This window comes from Peromyscus californicus, unplaced genomic scaffold (genome assembly GCF_007827085.1).
Source record: "Peromyscus californicus insignis strain IS unplaced genomic scaffold, ASM782708v3 Scaffold_3__1_contigs__length_106647218, whole genome shotgun sequence".
NCBI lineage: Eukaryota > Metazoa > Chordata > Mammalia > Rodentia > Cricetidae > Peromyscus > Peromyscus californicus.
This window is the reverse complement of record NW_026294551.1, coordinates 94,411,526-94,433,013: the sequence shown is the minus strand read 5'-3', so window position 1 is coordinate 94,433,013 and position 21,488 is coordinate 94,411,526. Positions and strand designations below refer to the sequence as shown.

At 43.4% G+C, this 21,488-nt stretch overlaps 1 protein-coding gene across 3 annotated transcripts in view; it reads right to left on the bottom strand.

Annotated features, from left to right (window-relative positions):
• Positions 1-21,488, bottom strand: part of Pdpk1 (3-phosphoinositide dependent protein kinase 1) — a 67,485-nt gene that overhangs the window by 37,995 nt on the left and 8,002 nt on the right. Inside the window, exon 2 of one of the 3 annotated variants that reach the window (XM_052759145.1) lies at positions 10,953-11,068. The exons of the other annotated variants lie outside the window; for them this stretch is intronic. The gene's annotated coding sequence lies outside the window, so the exon portion shown is untranslated. The remainder of the gene's footprint in view (positions 1-10,952; positions 11,069-21,488) is intronic. 3 annotated transcript variants of the gene reach the window in all.

Genomic DNA, 21,488 nt, shown 5'->3' with positions numbered 1-21,488 from the left:
AAGGAGCTAACCAAACACATTACCAGTGAAATCTGGCCGTCTGACTGCAATAAAGGTCTAAGAATCTCAGCAGGAAATTAAGTTTTCACTTTTCTGTATGTGGAGCAGTGTTCAAAGTCTCAGTGAAATCGTCAGCAAATGTAGAGTTTAATAAATTGAATAAAAAGAAACACAATAATACTAACCAAGTATTTCTCATACACAAACCCCTTAGACAAGAAATGTCCTTTGCTTAGTGAGTAAAAGCCTGTACTGTTTAAGCCTGATGACTCGAATCCAGATTCTTGGAACCCCAGGTAAAAACCAGATGCATACCCTTGTGTGTGTGATGCATCTGTAATCTCAGCATGTCTATGGAGAGATGAGAGGTAGACAGGAGAAATCTCCAGAAGCCTTTGGATCAGCTAGCCTAGAGTATCACAGTAGCAAACAATGAAACTGCCTCAAACAAAGTAGAAAATGGATACTGATACCTGAGGCTGTCCTTTGAACACCCCATGCACATCATGGATGGCACAAACACACCCTCACACATGAACACTTAAACACACACTACATATGCACACAAAAAATAAAAATAAATTTTAAAAAATCTTGAACATATTTACTCTTTTGAAATCTTAGAAATTCAACCTAAGAAAATGAGGTAACAGTAAGAGCAGATTCATAAACTATTACAAAAGAAAAACATAATGGCCAGGGGTATGGCTTTATGGTAACACACTTGCCTAGAATGTACAAGGCCCAACACCACTAGGGGAAAATTTTTAAATCTACTGTAGCTTCGGATATTTCAGCAAAAGCTGAGACCCACTTAGATGCTCAAAACAAAGGTGATGAGTAAGCCAAGCTACGCACACTTAGTGGAACTATGCATCCCTTAGAAATAGACATAAAAGGTGTAGAAACAGTTATACAACTGGAGGAGCTGCCTATAGTTATATCAGAATTACCTATACTGTCCTGGAAATTTTTTTGGGGGAGTGTGGGGTTTCGAGACAGTTTCCCTGAGTAGCCCTGGCTGTCCTGGAACTCGCTCTGTAGACCAGGCTGGCCTCAAACTCACAGAGATCCATCTGCCTCTGCCTCCCGAGTGCTGGGATTAAAGGTGTGAGCCACCACTGCTCAGCACAGACATAAGCTTTTGGTGTTGTTTTTGAGATAGGATTTCATGTAGATTAGGATGGCCTTGATCTCCAAATCCTACCGCCTCCACCTCCTGAGTTACTGAGATTACAGATGTGACCCACTACACAGGCAAGACATAATTTTCTTTCTTTTGAGAGATAAGGCCTGTAAAGACCTGGCTGGCCTGGAATTCTCTATATAGCCCAGGCTGGCCTCAAACTCAGAGAGATCCATCTGCCTCTGCTTCCCAAGTGCTGGGATTAAAGGCGTGTGCCATCGCCGGGTGGTGGTGGCACATGCCTTTAATCCCAGCACTCGGGAGGCAGAGGCAGGAGGATCTCTGAGAGTTCGAGGCCAGCCTGGGCTACAGAGTGAGTTCCAGGAAAGGCTCCAAAGCTACACAGAGAAACCCTGTCTCAAAAAAAAAAAAAAAAAGGGGGTGTGTGCCATCAAGATATAAATTCTTAAGAAATAGATTGTGACAAGCTGACTCAGCCCTGGAACACCTAACTGTGCACCAACACACTTCTTGACCCAAAAAATTCAGGAAAGGAGCCAATGGAGCTCCTTGAGACCTAACACAGGGCCCAAACACATGCTAAATATGCACTCTACCACTGAGTTACAACCCAGCCCACACAGAAGCCCAAATAGGGGTTAACACTGTTCCTTCACAGTAGTCATGACCTAAGTCTACAAGGTTTTGAGTGACGTGCAAGAACGAGGAATTTCAAAGAACCTCCCACAATGGCTGCACAGACAATACCACAGGCTGTAGGCATTCTCCTGAGCCTGACAGTCCCCATCAAACTGGTTATTTTGAGACAGATGACCTTGATATCAAATACCATTTGGGGGACACAAACAATAAATGCTTATACTGCCCTCAGGAACATTTACTAAAAAGCTATCTTCGGCTCATGCTTCCTAACTGCTAATTTTACAGTTTGGGCCTTGGAGAGCCCACTGGGAGCAGGTATGTGAGCCCATGGATTTTAGGCATGTGTCTAGAGAACCTTCTTTACCATCTGAGTGGTTTTCATGGTTACAACAAAAGCCTCCAGAACAGAAGCTCAGAGAAGAGCATTGGTGTCCCAAGATGAGTCTGTACCTTAACTCGGTTCTACTGACCCCTTGTCCAAGCACCTACCTAAAGCAGTGTGGCCAATGACTCTTGGTCCCTGTGGCAGTTGCTGGCCAGAGTGGGGCCTAGAGTGGGGCTCACTGGGAACCACAGGGCTCACTTGACCGAGCTTAACCTACTCCAGCAGACTCCAAAACACCAGGCAGAATAGACTCAGAAAAAGGTAAAGCATCACTGGGCACAAATCCTGCCAACTTCCTTTGTGACACCTATCCACACACAAGACAGCAAGTGCCACAGAAAACACCCAGATCACCTAAAGCAAATATGAGAGGTTAGAATGTGCATGAGAGCTGAGATCTGAAGGACAGGAAGTGTGTGTTGTTACTGGTAGTGTTTATTGTGGGGGTGGGGGTCAAGAGTGAAACTCAAAAACAGAGTAAGAAAGCCACATAGGGCATTTCAGAGCAGCCATTTTCAATGCAGACTATAGCATCTGATGTATTCTTGATATGGACCAATGCAAAGGACATCAAGCCTCACCCCAAAAATACCTGGTCAGCTCAGATGTGCCACCAAAGCTACTTTCCCAAGAAGAGTGCACATTATCTAGTCTACAAGCAATTGGCTGGCCAGACACAGACACAATCTTGAGGCTGCCTCTCACAGAGCCCATTATAAGAGCTAACAGGTGCAGGACCACATCTAAAACCCAGTCCTTCAAGAGGGACACAGATGCTACTAATACAAGTTAAACCTGGGAAACTCTGGCAAATATTCTCTCCCAGAGGCTCTCAACTAGGGCAAAACCTGGCTTGTACTAGGGACATTTAGGGTTCTCATACATGGGAGAAAGTGTTACTGGCACCCAGGGTATGGAGGCAGTGACCCCATTAAACACCCTAGAATGAAGAGGATACCGCTACAACAAAGACAGACCAGGCCCATGTGGTCTTCATTTATCATGGTCTCTCTTTCCTTGTTCTCCCTCTCTGTTCTTGATCCAGCTGGGATCTCCCGCTCCCCTAAGCTCTCTTTCCCTCGACCCTTGCCCTTCATTACCCCCACTCATGTCCAGGTTGTATCATCCATTTCTCTGTCATTGGGCGATCGCTGTGTCTTTCTTGGGGTCCTGTTTTCTAGGTAGCCTCCCTGGAGTTGTGAGTAGTAGTCTAGTCATCTTTGTTTTACATCTAGTATCCTCCTATGAGTGAGTACACACCATGTTTGTCTTTCTGAGTCTGGGTTACCTCACTCAGGATGATTTTTTCTAGATCCATCCACTTGCCTGCAAACCACAAGATGTCATTGTTTTTCTCTGCTGAGTAGTATTCCATTGTGTATATGCACCACATTTGAACTATGTATTGTGTATATGTACCACACATGAACTATGAACCAATAGCTGAGGAGCCCCCAACTGGATCAGGCCCTCTGGATAAGTGAGACAGTTGATTAACTTGATCTGTTTGGGAGGCATCCAGGCAGTGGGACCGGGACCTGTCCTCAGTGCATGAGCTAGCTGTTTGGAACCTGGGGCTTATACAGGGACACTTGGCTCAGCCTGGGAAGAGGGGACTGGACCTGCCTGGACTGAATCTACCAGGTTGAACTCAATCCCCAGGGGAGTCTTTGCCCTGGAGGAGATGGGAATGGGGGATGGGCTAGGGGAAGTGGGGAGAACAAGGGAATCTGTGGCTGATATGTAAAATTAAATTAAATTATAAAATAAAATAAAAATAAAAATAAAATAAATTTAAAAAAAGAAAAACCAGGCCCAAGTCAACAATCCATTCTGTTAAGAACCTACCTACTCTGGGGGCTGGAGAGATGGCTCAGAGGTTAAGAGCACTGGCTGTTCTTCCAGAGGTCCCAAGTTCAATTCCCAGCAACCACATATATTTATAGTGAGATCTGGTGCCCTCTTCTGGTGTGCAGGCATACATACAGACAGAACACTATATATAATAAATAAATCTTAAAAACACAAACACACACGCAAAAAAAAAAAAAAAAAAAAAACATGCCGGGCGTGGTGGTGCACGCTTTTAATCCCAGCACTAGGGGGGGGCGGCCAGAGGCAGCTGGATTTCTGTGAGTTTGAGGCCAGCCTGGTCTACAGAGCGAGATCTAGGACAAACACCAAAGCTACACAGAGAAACCCTGTCTCGAAAAACCAAAAAATAAAAATAAAATAAAATTGTATTTACTACTGATGGAGTGAACTGTTAGGATAAAACTGAGGAGCCGGGAGGTGGTGGCACTCACCTTTAATCCCAGCACTCTGGAGGCAGAGGCAGGTGGATCTCTGTGAGTTCGAGGCCAGCCTGGGCTACAGAGTGAGTTACAGGAAAGGTGCAAAGCTACACAGAGAAACCCTGTCTCAAAAAAAAAAAAAAAAAAAAAAAAAAAAAAAAAAAAAAAAAAAACTGAGAAGAAAACACCTAAGCAAACTTTAGTTGCTATGAAAAACCCCCTGTTTCTTTATGGTATAGGCAAGCCACTCCAGAATACAAACGAGATCAGTCAGAAACTTGAACAGAAGTCTGCCTGGGCCCAGTTATTGTCTTATACTTCCTTCCCAGAGCCCATCAGAGAGAAAGATTTCAACCCAAGTCTTTCCTAGCTGTGAAAACAAGACACGTAATGCTGGTACTTTCCTTTAAGATGCCTGACAGTATCACTCAAGCCTAAAATAAAATGCCATTGAAAAGTTCAGAGGGGCCAGAGATATGGCTCAGCAGTTAAGAGCATCGGCTGCTCTTCCAGAGGACCTTGGTTCAATGTATAGTATCCAATGATAGTTTACAACAGTCTATAACTTCAGTTCCAGGGTATCTTCTGTCCTCCACTGGCACTAGGCACACATACGGTACAGACACATGCAGGAAAAACACTCATATACAAAAAAATAGCAAATTTTAATTTAAAAAATTATTTTATGTGTATAGATGTTTTGCCTGTATGTATGCCTGTGTGTCACATGCATGCAGTGCCTGTGGAGGTCAGAAGAGGGTGTCAAATACTCTGGAACTGGAGTTAAAAACTGTTGTGAGCAGCCATGTGGGTTCTGGGAACCAAACCCAGGTCCTCTGGAAGAGCAACTACTGAGCCTCTTAAACTGCTGAGCCATATCTCCAACCCCCATTTTTTTTTCCCTTTTTTAAGTTTAAAGCTATTTGGGAGACAAGCAAGCAAATCTCTGTATGAGTTCAAGGCCAGCTTGTTCTGCATAGCAATTTCCAAGCCAGCCAGGGATACATAGCAAAACCATGTCTCAAAAAAAAAAAAAAAAGGACAGAAAATACTCAAAGTAAAACTCAATTCTTCTTTGAAGGTTCATTTAGCACTAACACAAACTAGATGTCTCTGCTGCTGACACCTGTCTGAAGCTATCAGCATGTCATGGGCAGGTACAAAATGCTCTGGAGCCCGAGCTAAGCCAAACTGGCTGAGATTTTTTGTTTTATTTTTTCAAGACAGGGTTTCTCTATGTAACAGTCCTAGTTGTCCTGAATCCCACTTTGAAGACCAGGCTGGCCTCGAATTCACAGAGCTCCGCCTGCCTCTGCCTCCAGAGGCTGGGATTAAAGAAAGGCATGTGTCACCATCGCCCAGCTCTGGCTTCAGTTTTGTAGGCATGAAATAGGAGGCTCAAACAAAGTCAGAGGCATATTAATGAGATGGATACATATTAATGAGATACAGAATACAATGGGGTGGCCCTTGAAGAACAGGGGGGTGACACTCTATGTAGAAGCATACCATGGAACAGCACCTTTAGCACACCACAACCATCTACTTTCAACCTAAGAGCCCCAGGATTATGCTGCCCTCACCCTTGTGAACCTCTCTCAGCAAGCACTGCACTGTTTCCACAGCCCACGGCATATCACCAACTCCACAGTCCCAGAAAACATAAGAGCCAGGATCTTTAGCATACCCCGCTGCAAACAGCACAGGACAAGAAGCAACTTCTCAAAGTATGCCACATTCCTCCCAGGCACTTCCTTCTATGGTTTCATAAGCACATATTCACTCACTTTGTTCACTAGTTTCTCTAAGAACTGTAAATTAACTGTATTATTCATCTTATTATTCAGCAAACACAGCTGTTGTACTAGCAGGGCTCTGGGGCCATGCTAACAGACAGACATGTCTTCTTGTTCTAGAACCACCCAGTTATAGTAGTGGGGTAGCTACATAAAATATGGAGAGTGCAGGAAGAGCCAGGATAGGCCTGGCTACTATGTGGCTAGACCATGTTTGGGCAAGTATTTGGACAGAGTGAAAGAAGGGACCAGGGAGGGTAAAGCAACTTAGACAGTGCTGCAATGGTCATGTTCAGAATGTGACCTGTAACAGCAAGACACATCTCACACATTTTAAAGTTTTGCTTTCCTCTAAGGTTTGAAATCTAAATATAACAAGCAGTCTCCACATAGCTAAAAGAAAAAACTCATTTGGAAATCAAAACCAAAGTGATATAGATAATGGACACTAGATTTCTGAAGTAGCAACAACAGATAATACACAGTCTCAGAGCCCAGCTTGCTTAGCACAAGCACTGTGTAAGACTACAGAATCTGGTCTAGTACTCTAAAGCAGTTTCAACTACCAAAGAATCCAAAGCCCCTTAAGCAACTCCACCCACTAAGTACCTAGTATCAATTCTGCATTGCTGCAGCACTTTGATAGAACAACAAAAAAGAAAAAAAACGAGGCCCCCAAGAAGCTACACAGAAAGTCAGTACTATTTGGATGGGGATAGTACACTTTCAATCAAGAAGCTCTTACTAGGGAATGGAGAGATGGTTCAGCAGTTAAAAGTACTTGTTGCTCTTGCAGAGAACCTGGGATTTGGTTTATAACCATCTGTAACTCCAGCTCTGGGCAATCTGATGCCTTCTTCTGACCTCCATTTGCACCAGACATGCATGTGGTGTACATACATACCTGCAGGAAAAACACTCATACACTACATATACATACATACATATACATATACATATACATATAAAAGCAGCAGCAGCTCTTACTAGGATGAGGACATCTGACCAAACACTCAAGGAATGCAAAAACTCAAAAGATATCTGTCTTGCTGGGCAGTGGTGGAGCACACCTTTAATCCCAGCACTCAGGAGGTAGAGGCAAGCGTATTTCTGTGAGTTTGAGGCCAGCCTGGTCTACAGAGCGAGTTCCAGGACAGAGAAACTTTTGCCTTAAAAAAAAAAAAAAAAAAAAAAAAAAAAAACCTGTCTTCCAACAAAGGACCTGCCAGTGTAAAGTCTTGGAGACAGAGGCAACTCTCAACTCAGCAGTCTAGGCAGAATAGGCACTCCAGAGTCCCTACGGTACCATACAGGACCTAGAATCCTTTCTGGAGTAACTTCAGGCACCCTTTAGAATCCTAAAAAGACAAGTTTAAGACATACCACCACCCGTAAGAACCCAAGTGCCTCCTGATACCAGTCTAGGCTAGGCCCACATGGTCATGCACCAACCCTGGGCTCTTGACACTGACCATCAGAAGTGCCACTCGTATGAGCATAAGAACATCATCTCCTGGTAACCTAATGCTTCCGTGGAATTCTGTAATTTCTTCCTGCCTTGGCTATAGTGCACTAGCCAAACTCCTCTCAAGGCCTCTCCCCAGCTGGATAATGTTCACAAGGTCAATATAGTTGTGCCTCCCTCAATGCAGTCCTAACTTTCAACCATCACTATGATTTAATGACTGATTTTACTTGTGTAGTAAAAGGCAATGATAGGGGCTGGAGAGATGGCTCAGTGGTTAAGAGCACTAGCTGCTCTTCCAAAGGTCCTGAGTTCAATTCCCAGCAACCACATGGTGGCTCACAACCATCTATAATGAGATCTGGTGCCCTCTTCTGGCCTGCAGGCATACATGCAGGCAGAACACTGTATAATAAATAAATAAATAAATAAATAAATAAATAAATAAATAAATAAATAAATAAATAAATAAATAAATAAATGCTCTTAAAAAAATTATTAAAAAAAAAAAAAAGCCGGGCGGTGGTGGCGCATGCCTTTAATCCCAGTACTCGGGAGGCAGAGCCAGGCGGATCCAGGCGGTGGTGGCGCATGCCTTTAATCCCAGTACTCGGGAGGCAGAGCCAGGCGGATCTCTGTGAGTTTGAGGCCAGCCTGGGCTACCAAGTGAGTCCCAGGAAAGGCGCAAAGCTACACAGAGAAACCCTGTCTCGAAAAAAAAAAAAAAGGCAATGATAGTTGCAATCTTTTAAAGCATCAATTGTGAAATGAAATGCCTTAGAAAAAAGCCCTCAAGTGTAAAGTCTACATGCTTATTGTATTACAACTGTTATTAGATACACATTGACCAAAGGGCCACATGCCAAGGAGGGCCCTGCTGTCTCTTCTAACCTGTGGCCTTGAAGAGGCCAAAGAACCCAGCTGACTAGGGTCTGGGGGTGAGTCATTCCCTTGAGGCACAGCCCCATCACTTTGCCACCCACATGGTAACCCAAAATTATGGTAAGCAAATGTTTTTTGTTACTCAACAGATTCTGAAATTTAAATTTCTGGAGAAATTTAAAGCAACAAAAAGCCAGTCTACCATCTCTCTTCTCTTTGGATGTCAGAGCACATCATTTACTTAATTTACTAAGGCTGGATATAACTGACACACACTTATGACCCCAGTACTTAATAGGATCACCAGGAGTTTGAGGAAGTCGCCTGGGCTATACAATAAGTTCAGCCTGGGTAAAACTGCATCTCAAAGACAAACAGCAACAACAGAAAACCTCTGACTAATCTCAGCAACCTGGAAGCAGAAGCAGATGAAACAGGGCCAGCCTGGTCTACATACAGAGTTCCAGGCCAGCCAGGCTATATGAAAAAATCTCATCAAAAACAAACAAAACCAACAAAAATCACCTCTATTTTGGGGCTGGCTGCTCTTCCAGATGACCCCAGTTTGATTCCCAGCATCCATATTGTGGCTTACAATAATCTGTAACCCCAGTTCAGGGAATCCAACAGACATGCACATGGGCACATATACATGCAGGCAAAACATTTATACACATAAAAATAAATCTAAAACATTTTTTAAAAACTCTACCTGTCCTATAGACACCTTGTTATTTCAAGAACTACATCCTCTCCCCCAGTCACAAACTGACCACTAGCCTTTCCTACATATACATCTATACCCTAAATCCTAGTCACTCTCACTTGTGATTAAGACTGGAAGCTTCAGCCAGGCATGGTGGTGCACATCTTTAGTCCCAGCACTCAGGAGGCAGAAGCAGATGGATCTCTGAGTTCTAGGCCAGCTTGGTCTACAGAGTGAGTTCTAGGATAGCCAGAGCTACACAGAGAAGCCCTGCATGACACCTCGCCCCCACCTGCCTCTGCCTCCAGAGTGGTGGGATTAAAGGTATGCACCACTACCGCCCAGCTCTGGCTTCAGTTTTTTTTGTTTTTTTTTTTTGGTTTTTCGAGACAGGGTTTCTCTGTGTAGCTTTGCGCCTTTCCTGGGACTCACTTAGTAGCCCAGGCTGGCCTCGAACTCACAGAGATCCGCCTGGCTCTGCCTCCCGAGTGCTGGGATTAAAGGTATGCACCACCACCACCCGGCTTTCTGGCTTCAGTTTTACAGGCATGAAGTAGAAGGCTCAGGCAAAGTCAGAGGCAGGGTATATATTAATGAGATGCAGAAAACAATGGAGTGGCCCTCAAAGAACAGGGGAATGGCACTGTATGTAGAAGCATACCATGGAGCAGCATCTTCTCTCAAGTCCCACATCAGACATCTTGAGTCTTCCATAGCTACAGACAACAGCTTCACTGACCCTCAGGAGACTAATAGCCAGGTACACAGAAGCTTATTTTTGCTAAATGTGGAGCTATACACTTTTTAAAAACTGCACAGTCCCTAATTACCTGACACCAAGTTGTCCTTGCAATGGGGCTAAGGATAAAGCAGAATGATATAACTGGCTTAGTTTACAAGGGGAGCCACAGCTTGTGGTGGGGCAGCCTGGTCTATGCATGGATAGAGGCCAGCTAAACAGTAATGTTCCTGTCCAAGATGATTCTCAGGTATTAAAAAACAAACAAAACCAAAATCAGGTCCACCATGATAGCCCATGCCTTTAATGCCAGTACTCAGGAGGCAGAGGCAAGTAGATCTCTAAGTTCAAGACTACCCTGGTCTAAATAGAGAGTTCCAGTCAAGCCAAGGGTTCAAGACTACCCTGGTCTAAATAGAGAGCTCCAGTCAAGCCAAGGGTTACATCATGAGGCCCTTTCTAAAAAGGAGGGAGGGTTCATGAATTATGTGCCACTATAAGGAGAATTTTAAAGAAATGCATGTGCAACTTTTAGAGGAAAGTAAGACAAGACATCTGGTACACAACAGGAATCCATCAATGAGTTAACAGGAATGACTTCTGAGAGAAGGACAGACTGTTAACCTTGACAGCTGCAAAGGACAGAGTATTCTGGACTAGAGCAGCAGGAGCAGCAACCACGACCAGCTCTGGAAAGGAAAAGATGTGGGCAGTAGGTCTTGGTGAGGGACAGGCCTGAGCTTCTGAAGAACTTTATCAATGAGACCATATGAGGTCCCTAAAGCGTTTTGGACTTCCGTGTTCATTCATTCACTCATTTGTTCATTAATTTCTTTTGGAATGAGTGACTAAATACTAAGGGATATTTGCTAAAGAACAGATAAATGAACTAGTACCTTCAGAATGCAGATTTGTGTACAGGACAAGAAGAAATCAGTAACTGCGAGAGCTGTATTAGAAATAAGATGCAGAGCGAGATCCAGGACAGGCACCAAAACTACACAGAGAAACCCTGTCAAAAAAAAAACCAAAAAAAAAAAAAAAAAGAAAAAAGAAAGAAATAGCATGAGTTGGGCGGTGGTGGCGCACACCTTTGATCCCAGCACTCAGGAGGCAGAGGCAGGAGGATCTCTGTGAGTTTGAGGCCAGCCTGGTCTACAGAGTGAGTTCCAGAACAGCCAAGGCTACACAGAGAAACCCTGTCTTGAAAAACCAAAAAAAAAAAACAACCAAAAAACAAAAATTAGAAATAGCATGATACTTGGGGGCTGGAGAGATGGCTCAGTGGTTAAAAGAACTGGCTGCTCTTCCAGAATTCAATTCCCAGCACCCACGTGGTGGCTCACAGCCATCTATAATGGGAATCTGATGCCCTCTTCTGGCATGCAAGGGTACATGCAGATAGAACACCATATACAGAAAATAAATCCTAGAAATAACAGGATACTTAAAGATAATCCAGCCTATGGGCTAATTCCATCTCAAGGTCTAGAGAGATGGATCAGTGACTAAGAGCACTTGCTGTTGCTGAGAACCCACATTCAGTTCCCAGCATGGCTATGGTGGCTCATAACCATCTGCAACATCAGTTCCAGGGATCCAAAGCCGCCTTCTGGCCTCTGGAGGCTAGAGGCACACATGTGGTACATATACACACATGCAGGTACACAGTCATACACATAAAATAAACTTTTACAAAAATCCCATGTTACTGCCAAAAACTCCTAGGTAAAATTTAGAATAAATATCTATTAAAAGCTTTACTAAGTGTAATCTATTCTTAGCCAGCAAACAATAATAATAATAGGCTCTTGCTTTTGCTTTGCTAAAATTAATTTAACATATAATATAATAATTGTGTTTCTAATCTGAAATTATATTATACACCACTTAACCATGAATCTTTCCTTGGGAATTAAATTCATTCAACAAATGTTTCTCCCCACAATCTAGTCAGAAAATTAGAATGATGTCTCAGAGCCTGCAGGCACAGAGCTCTGACCCTGGCACCTTGTAATCAGCTTCCAGCTTCAGTGCTAGCTCCTTATAAGAACCTTGGCCTCAAGTCAGGAGGTGGTGGCACACCTCTTTAATCCCAGCACTCGGGAGGCAGAACCAGGCGGATCTCTGTGAGTTTGAGGCCAGCCTGTCCTACTGAGCGAGATCAGGACAGGCAACAAAACTACAAAGAGAAATCCTCTCAAAAAAAACAAAAACAAAAAAAACAAAAAAAGAACCTTGGCCTCTAGGACTCCAGTCAAATGCTGAGATGAACTCTTACATATGAATATTTGTCATATAGAAAGAACCTTCCTCCAGGGCTGCATGGGGGGGGGGGGGGCAGCAGCAAAAGGGAGAGAGAGAGAGAGAACACAACCCATACACATACTCCTGAGTGTAGGCATTCCTCTAGAGTTCCAGCCTTATCAAACCACTCCCCTCCACGGCAGCCTGTGGCCTGACAAGCTAAGGTCTCTGCTCCTCCAGCCGTGTCACTGCTGCAATCATACTGCTTATGTTCACTCACACTAAATCACTGCGTCTTCTCCTTCCACTGTCCTTCAACTCTATCCTGGCAAGGCATGGCTTATCCATTACCCATGTAATGGGTAAAGCATCTCTCCAGGCAAGGTGGAAGATCCCTTGGAAGCTGAACAGGGGCCTATCAGAAAGTTCCAGACTCCTGAAGACACTGTGTTTACCCAATATTTTCCATGTATGAATGTACCACCATAGTAATATGACTACTACAACTGAGAGACCCTAAAGGAAAATGCAGGATTCATGGGTCAAATTTTTGTTTTTAATCCTTAGAAGCTATTCTCTGCTTGAAATAGGAGAATAACAAAACCAGTCCCTAGGATACTGCTTACCACATGAGTAACAGTCATCAGGCAGGAATCCCCTCCAGCAGGCTCAAGAACTCAGTTTATCCCTAACCATCTTCCTGCTGGGCTCCCTAGCTACACATTCTTAATAAAGAGCTTCTTACTGAAATCAATAATGATCAAGCAAAACACAGAGAGTCTGTACCACTATTCATGACTAACTCCAAAGGAAATTTTCAAAACAACCTCAACATGTACAGAAATATCTGTACATCTTTCTGTTCGTCTTTCTGAACAAGCATGACATTCACACGTCTACCAATTTAGAATTGTTGCCAGAAACAGGAAGAAAAGGGAAGGCACTAGGCCAGCCTGAGATTCCACATTCTTGCAGCTAATTCTTGAGCACTTAACCACAGGTTTCAACAGGCCAGAGGTCCTTTGGTCCTCCACCTATCAGCCACTGTTGTAGAGGCCCAGAAACAATGAACATCCAGAAAACAATGTCACCCTTTCCTCAAAGTACCTCTCATTATATGCAGTGCTAGTCTATCTTGTCCATCCTACCTTTATTTATTGTGTGTTGAGTGCATGTTGAGTATACATGGAAGCAAGAGGTTGTCATCAGGGGTCTTCCTCAATTACTTCTCAAGAGCATTTTTTTGAGACAGTCTCTCACTAAACCTGGAGCTCACCAACAGGTTACTGGCTGACCAATGAGCTACAGGGATTGGCCTGTCTCCATCTTCTGAGCACTGGGGATACTTACCTGACTTTTTGGTCGGTTGGTTGGTTTTTTGTTTTTGTTTTTGATACAGGGTTTCTCTGTGTAGCCCTGGTTGTCCTGGAACTCATTTTGTAGACCAGGCCTGGCCTCAAACTCACAGAGATCCGCCTGCCTCTGCCTCCCGAGAACTGGGATTAAAGGCATTCGTCATCACGACCAGCCTTACCTGGCTTTTACATGAATGCTAGGGATCAGAACTCAAGTCCTTATGCTTGATTGGCAGGCACTTTCCTGACTGAGCCATCACCCCAACCCCTAATTTCTACCTTCCTAACATCTACTGATGCCATGTGGAGAAAAGGCTGTATGTACATTAATGGTTCTCAAGCTGTGGGTCATGACCCCTTTGGGGGTTAAATGACACTTACACAGGGGTCGCATATCAGATATTTACATTACAACTCATAACAGTATCAGAATTACAGCTATGAAGTAGCAATGAAAATAACTTTATGGTTAGAGGTCACCAGAACATGAGGAACTGCATTAAAGGGTCATAGCATTAGGAAAGTTGAGAACCACTGCTGCAGACTGAGGCAAACAAAACCAAAGTCCTGGCTTTTCTGAAATGCCTATCTCCCAAGTTCTGCACCTGAAGAAATTCCACACTTGGTTCAATCTTTAAAAAAAAAAAAGAAAAGAAAAAAACAACCTACAAAAAGGTGGACATAGTAGCATGTGCCTGTAATTCCAGCTATTGAAAGGCTGGGGCAGCACAACTGTGAGTTTAAGCCAATATGGACAACATAGAAAGATCAAAGTCTGAAAACAAACACTGAAATTAGACATGGTGCACACTCACTCAGGAGGCTGAGGAAGAAGGATCTTAAGTTAAGGTTACACCAGCTTGGACTACAATAGTGAATCTAAGTTTAACCTTCTCTACTTAGCAAAACTATCTTTAAAAAATTTTTTGTTTATTTAAAAGCCTCAAACTGCCACTAGATTTATATGTGACTCAAGGCAAAGGTCATACAATAAATAGTACTGCAGTTTTACCTGAAAACAAATTTGAGGGGGTTTCAACACTAAACACAATGATCACAAAAGGCAGGATGCAGACTCCTGAGAAAGCAGCAAGAATTGAAGTGTGTAGAAGTAAATTGATACAAAGTGCCATCTCTAAAAGCCGTAGGAGACAAGGATCTGGCCCTGATTTAAAAAGAAAAAAAAAAAAAAAAAAGAGTCTCAGGCTAGTGAGATGGGTCAGCAAGGGTCATCAGGTAAAGGCACTTTAGCTTTTCCTTTCAACTGAGTTCAATTCCTGGGATACATTTGGTAGAAGAAAAGAAATGATTCCCAGAAGTTGTCCTTTGACCTCTACATATGTCCTGTGGCAAACAAGTGCTCACACCCACATAAAGCAAACAAATAAATAAATGTAACTTAAATTTTAATTTTTGTTTGTCTGTTTTTTTGAGATAGGGTCTCTCTTCATAGCCCTGGCATCCTGGAACTCACGATGTAGGCAGGCTGGCCTTGAACTTAAGAGAAACACCTGCCTGTCTCTGCCTCCTAAGTGCTAGGATTAAAAGTATATGCTACCATTCCCGGCTTTTTCTTTCTTTCTTCTTCTTTCTTTCTTTCTTTCTTTCTTTCTTTGTTCGTTCCTTCCTTCGTTCCTTCCTTCCTTCCTTCGTTCCTTCCTTCCTTCTTTCTTTACAAGAAACCTGTCCTATCAAGGAACTCACACTCACTGCACTACTGGGATGTCTCTGTTCCTACACAGTGTCCTAGAAGTGTATAGGCCTGCAGATAGTGACTGTCTGGAGAGTCTGTACTCAGGCCAGCTCCCACCTTCAACAATCAGGAACTCTCCAAATCACCAGTGTCTTCATCCATAAGGACTTGACTGGATAAGCAGAATAGTCCCTTCCAAAATAAAAATATCTACAATAAATGACACACACTCCAAGCATCATTGACCACAGGCTTAATTTTAATAAGTACAATGAACTTCATCTAACATCATCAGTTATGGGGACATGAACCCCAAAAGGATGTAGAAGGCATCTCAGTTCCATAGGGTTCCTTATAACCATCACAAGAAAATATTAGGCCGGCTGGTGGTGGCACACGCCTTTAATCCCAGCACTTGGGAGGCAGAGGCAGGCAGATCTCTGTGAGTTCGAGGCCAACCTGGTCTACAAAGCGAGTTCCAGGAAAGGCACAAAGCTACACAGAGAAACTCTGTCTCAAACCCCCCCCCAAAAAAAAAGAAAAAGAAAAAGAAAACATTAGACAAAGGGCTGGAAAGATGGCTCAGTGTTTAACAGCACTAGTTGTTCTGTTCTTCTAGAGGTCCTGAGTTAAATTCCAAACAACCACATGGTGGCTTATGACCATCTATAGTGGATCTGATGCCCTCTTCTGGTATGCAGGCATACATGCAGACAAAATACTCATACATAAACAAACATTTAAAAAGAAAGGAAACATCAGACAAATCCAAATTATGGGATATTCTATAAAATACCTGACCAGTATTCTTTCCAAAAAGAATAAAAGGTCATGAAAAAATAAGGAAAGCCACAGGATCAGAGGTGGAGGAGGCATCACAGCTAAATGCAATATGGTAACCTTGGACAGAAAAACGATCTTATAGAGGAAAGTAAAGAGGTTCCAAATATGTCCTAAGTCCCATCAGCAGTGTTGTCCTATGCTAACATCAGGGTTTGGAAAGGTGTTCACGTTAGGCAAGCTGAGGCAGGGGTGTTTATTGTAACTCTTAAGTATTTCAAAAGAAAGTTTACTCATTATTTTTGAGACAGGGTCTCTCTGAAGCCCTAGCTGTCCCAGAACTTATGTATAGACCAGGCTGCCCTTGAACCTAGAGAGATCTGTCTGCCTCTGCCTCCCTGCTGGGATTAGGGACATGCACCTCCGATGCCCATCCCTATTTTTAATTTCTATTTATATGGTGTGTGTGTGTGTGTGTGTACAGCGGGGGGACATGCCACACAATACATGTAGAGATCAGAGAATAACTTTGTGGAGTCTGTTCTCTCCTTCAACCTTTACATGTTGTTGCAGGGATCAAACACACATGCACAAAATAAATAAATGTAATTTAAAATTAAAATAATATTGACTTTGTGTGGAAACTATCTTGATAGCTTTGCACAAATTTATAGAACTTGAAAAAACTTAGGGTCAATATTCAATAACTAATTTGAATATAGAACTACTGAAAGAAAATAATATACTTGAAAAAGGAAAAAAAAAAAAAGCCAGGCAGTGGCACACACCTTTAATCCCAGCACTTGGGGATCTCTGTCAGTTTGAGGCCAGCCTGGTCTACGGAGCACCAAAACTACACAGAGAAACCCTGTCTCGAAAAACCAAAAGAAAAGAAAAAGTTTAGTATGAATTTTTCTTTTTGTAGTATCTCTCAATGTAGCCAGGCTAGCCTCCAACTCAATCCTCCTACCTTCAGAGAACTGGGATTAAAGGCATGAACCATTATACCCGGCTTAGTATGATTTTTTTTTCTTTTTGCATTTTATTTTTTAATGTTGTCTGTACTGGGAATTGAACCTGGGTCCTCTGGAAAAAGCATCCAGTGCTCTTAATTGCTGGGCCATCTCTCCAGCCCCAGTATGATTTTTTTGTTGTTGTTGTTATTGGGGGGTGGTCTTTAGAGACAGGGTTTCTCTGTATAGACCTGGCTGTCCTGGAACTCACTCTGTAGACCAGACTGGCCTCAACCTCTGAAATCCATCTGCCTCTGCCTCCAAAGTGCTGGGATTAAAGGCATGCACCAAAACCATCTGGTCCCAGTATACATTTCTTTTTTTGTTGTGGGAGGGTTTCAAGACAGGGTTTCTCTGTGTAGCTTTGCGCCTTTCCTGGAACTCACTCTGTAGCCCAGGCTGGCCTCGAACACACAGAGATCCTCCTGGCTCTGCCTCCCAAGTGCTGGGATTAAAGGCGTGCGCCACCACCACCCGGCCCAGTATACATTTCTTAACATGACCAACTTCTTTAGCTTACACTGTTAAATGATCTGAGTCTACAAATGAACCCAGTCTCTGTGCAAACAAGCTAAGTAACAAGTAAGGTTTGCCTGACATTCCCAACCTGCATACAACAGTCCTTGCAACTAGAAACTTCCTCCACTCTTGGCCATGTCCCTGCTCAGGCAAACAAACTATCCTCCCCTCTCTTCCTTGGGATGTCCATCTCCACCCACTGGGTCCACCTTCAGGACTGGGTCTTTCCAGCAGACCCTCCACAGCAGCTCCAAGAAGGCTGAACCTTTCTGCCAGAACACCATTCTTGCCAGTCATAAACCACCTGAAATGCCAGACTGTTGACCTTTTCCTTCAGGCCATGGGACAGTCAGTGGTTAACCAGCCTCACGAGAAGCAAACATCAAGCAAGCTGTCTCCTAAACAGAAATGTTTCTCGCCCAAGAGTTTTTTCAGGCCAGGAGCATGGAGTCCATCTTGTTCATGACCACTTCTTTATACTATCCACCAGACACCTCCCTTGCCCTTCTGATCCAGACATAGTGCTCAGTGCCGACAGCATCTGCACAGGAAAGGCTAAGCCTTAAAACAAAAACAGCACCACTTAGCCCATGAGGCAAGTAGGCTGGCTTTCTGGCTTTCTAAACTAAGAATAAAAGGAATTCATACATAAATTCTGTATTTAGATACACATTAAAAAAATACTGTGTATCTGATAATAACCAATTATGTACATAAAATCAGTAAAAGACTATAATTTGGACCAATGAAAAACTCATGAAAGAAAAATGTCAAACTGTAGCAAAAAAATGAGCTGATTAATAGAAAAAAACATGCAATAATTGCTATGGATTTCTGTGACAGAAGAAGCAATACATTTTCTCTATCTGGGTCCAGAATAAACTATAGGAGACGTAGGATGGGTAAGTGTCCACATTCAATGGGAAGTTAGAAAACAGAGATCAGGTCAGGAATGAGTAGCTAATCATGCTTCTAAGATTCTAACTTCCCTAGAATCTGGCTGCTGTAGCTGTACAGAGCAAGCCTTCCTAAGGAAGGACTGAACAAAGCCAGGGCTCAGGCAATTCTCCCAAGGTGGTTCTGCTCCCATTAGTATCTAAAGTAAAAGTCCATGCAATGGTACTGCACAACAGCCAGTGTTAACATGCTAGCTCTGACATCTGACATAGCCTGCCTAGGATGATGGAGGAGCTCTCAGCATCCACTCACTGCACATCATGCATGAGCACACAGCAGAAAACCCTGAGCTAGCGTGAGCTGCTCTGAAACTTAAGTGCTAGGACACAACCACCACCACTACCAGCACCCCTACACCATGATCACCAAGAGCACAAGTATCCTGGGAACGTAGCTGTGGTTCTGTAGGTAACTGCACCCACCCACAGAGCATTTACTCCTCTTGCTACTACAGAACTCACTCTGGAAATCAAGCCGAGCCAAGCCCAGGGAAAAGACCATTTGGACCCTGCCCACAGTAGGAGAGCCCAGAGCAAGCCCTATACTATTAACGAAGGTAGCTTCAGGGGATACAGGGTAAACCAATCCTAAGGATCTTAATGGAAATGGCCTTTCTCCGGGAGTAGAGAGATTGGACTGGCATCTCTGAGGCTCTTCTACAGAAACTGAGGGTGAAGTTGTGTGAGGACAGTGATCCAGCCACACCTCACCAACTAAGACTGAAGATTCAAGCCGGGAGGTGGTGGCGCACGCCTTTAATCCCAGCACTCGGGAGGCAGAGTCAGGTGGATCTCTGTGAGTTCAAGGCCAGCCTGGTGAGTTCCAGGAAAAGCGCAAAGCTACACAGAGAAACCCTGTCTCAAAAAACCAAAAAAAAAAAAAAGACCGAAGATTCAGCTCATGACACTGGTGCTGGGCAGTAAAATCAGCTAATATAGATTTTTATCTAACATTTGATGGTCAGAACTTCCTAGGGAGAACTTTAATGTACAAAGTAAACAATAGCTTTCTTTGAAATACCACTTTTCATGGGTTAGGGAATTGGTGGGGTGGCGGGGACAAATAAACAAAAACAACAACCAAGATGATAGAAAGGTACTAAAATGACCATGTCATCTGATGGCTCAGAAATTAGTTCTGGATTTAATTAAGATCTAGTTCTTTGGGTGTTGCTCCACAGGTCCAGGACACTCTTATGTTGAGGAAGGGAACTACAAAGACTGATATGGACATGACCCAGCAAGAGGGCTGTCTGGGGGCAAAGTCTGCATTGATATTCTAAGCAGAAGATACATCCCTTTCAGCCCCAGAGCTGGGCTGTCAAGCACTGTCCACCAAGGACATGCACCCTAGTATCACTGCAGCCAAAGCTCTGCTCAGATGCAGCTGACCCAAGGCTAACCTCCCATACATAATCAAGGAGCCAAAACCCAAACCCTCTGTGCTGACATGGGCACGGTATCACCCTGCCATCACCTTACTTTTCAACTTCAATACAACCAAAAGTTCTGTCAGTTATGCAAATGCCTAGTCATCTTTCTTTTCCAAGGTGAAACTTGAAAAACAGGCTAAAAATACCATTTTTCTTCATTTATGATCTTCAGTAATCCTAACCAGGTTGGGGAGATGGCTAAGTAGATAAAGCACTTGCTAACCAGAGTTTGGATCCCCAGCACCAACATAAAAAGCTGAGCAGATGTGGTAGAAAACACGTAATACCACCACTCAGAAGGCAGAGACAAGGGACCTCCAGGGCAAGCTGCCTAGCTAAACTAACTGGAAGTGGCAAGTTCAGCAAGAGACACTGCCTCAATAAATGAGTGAGAAGACACCCATCAACTTAGAGCTTCCATACACATGCACATGTACTCATCCACACATGCAAACACACACATTATGCACAGACACCATACATACAAAGTACATAAAAAATTTTAAATGCCCTAACTCTATAAAGAATCTATATTCCAACACTATTTAGAAGTTCATTTTTGCTCTGTTGTTGCTGTTGTTGTTGTCTGGCAGTCCTGGAAGGCAAAGCAGTTCTCTTGCCCCAGCCTCCTGAATGCTGGGATTAGAGGCATATACCACCACATCCACAGCTTTGTGCTGAAAGTAAGTTATTTGTGATTAGCAAACATTTTCAGAGTATAAAAATATCAAACCGGAGGTGGAGGGGGTTGAGGGGCTGGAAACATGGCTCAATGAATGGTTAAGGGCACTAACTGCTCTTCCAGAGGAACTAGGTTCAATTCCCAGCACCCACATGGCAGCTCACAACTGTCTGTAACTCCAGTTCCAGAGGATCCAACAACCTCATACAGACATACATGCAGGCAAAACACCAATGCAAATGACATAAAAATAAATGTTAAAAGAAAAACATCAAACAGGCCAGGTGGTGGTGGTGGTGGCACACTTCTTTAATCCCAGCACTCAGGAGGCAGAGGCAGGTCAATCTCTGTGAGTTTGAGGCCTGCCTGGTCTACATAGTGGGTTCCAAGGCCAGAGCTTGGGAAACCCTGTCTCAAAAAAAACAAAAACAAACAAACAAAAAATAACAAATTGATACCCCATTCACTAGAGGTGTGCTATACATTGGGAGAAGGGGGATACTTCACACTAGAGAAAGCTGATAAAAGACTATGACAGCATGCACCCTTGATGTAATTTGATGAAAATGATACTTAATCCCATGTGTTCTCCCCAAGACCCATAACCCCAGTCTAATCACAAGGACACATACACCAACATTGGGCATCCAACAGTACCTGATCATTGTTCTTCAAAACTAAGGTAAGCAGGAGGTGGTGGAGCATGCAGACGTGGCAGAGGCAAGCAGATCTTTGTGAGTTCAAGGCCAGCCTG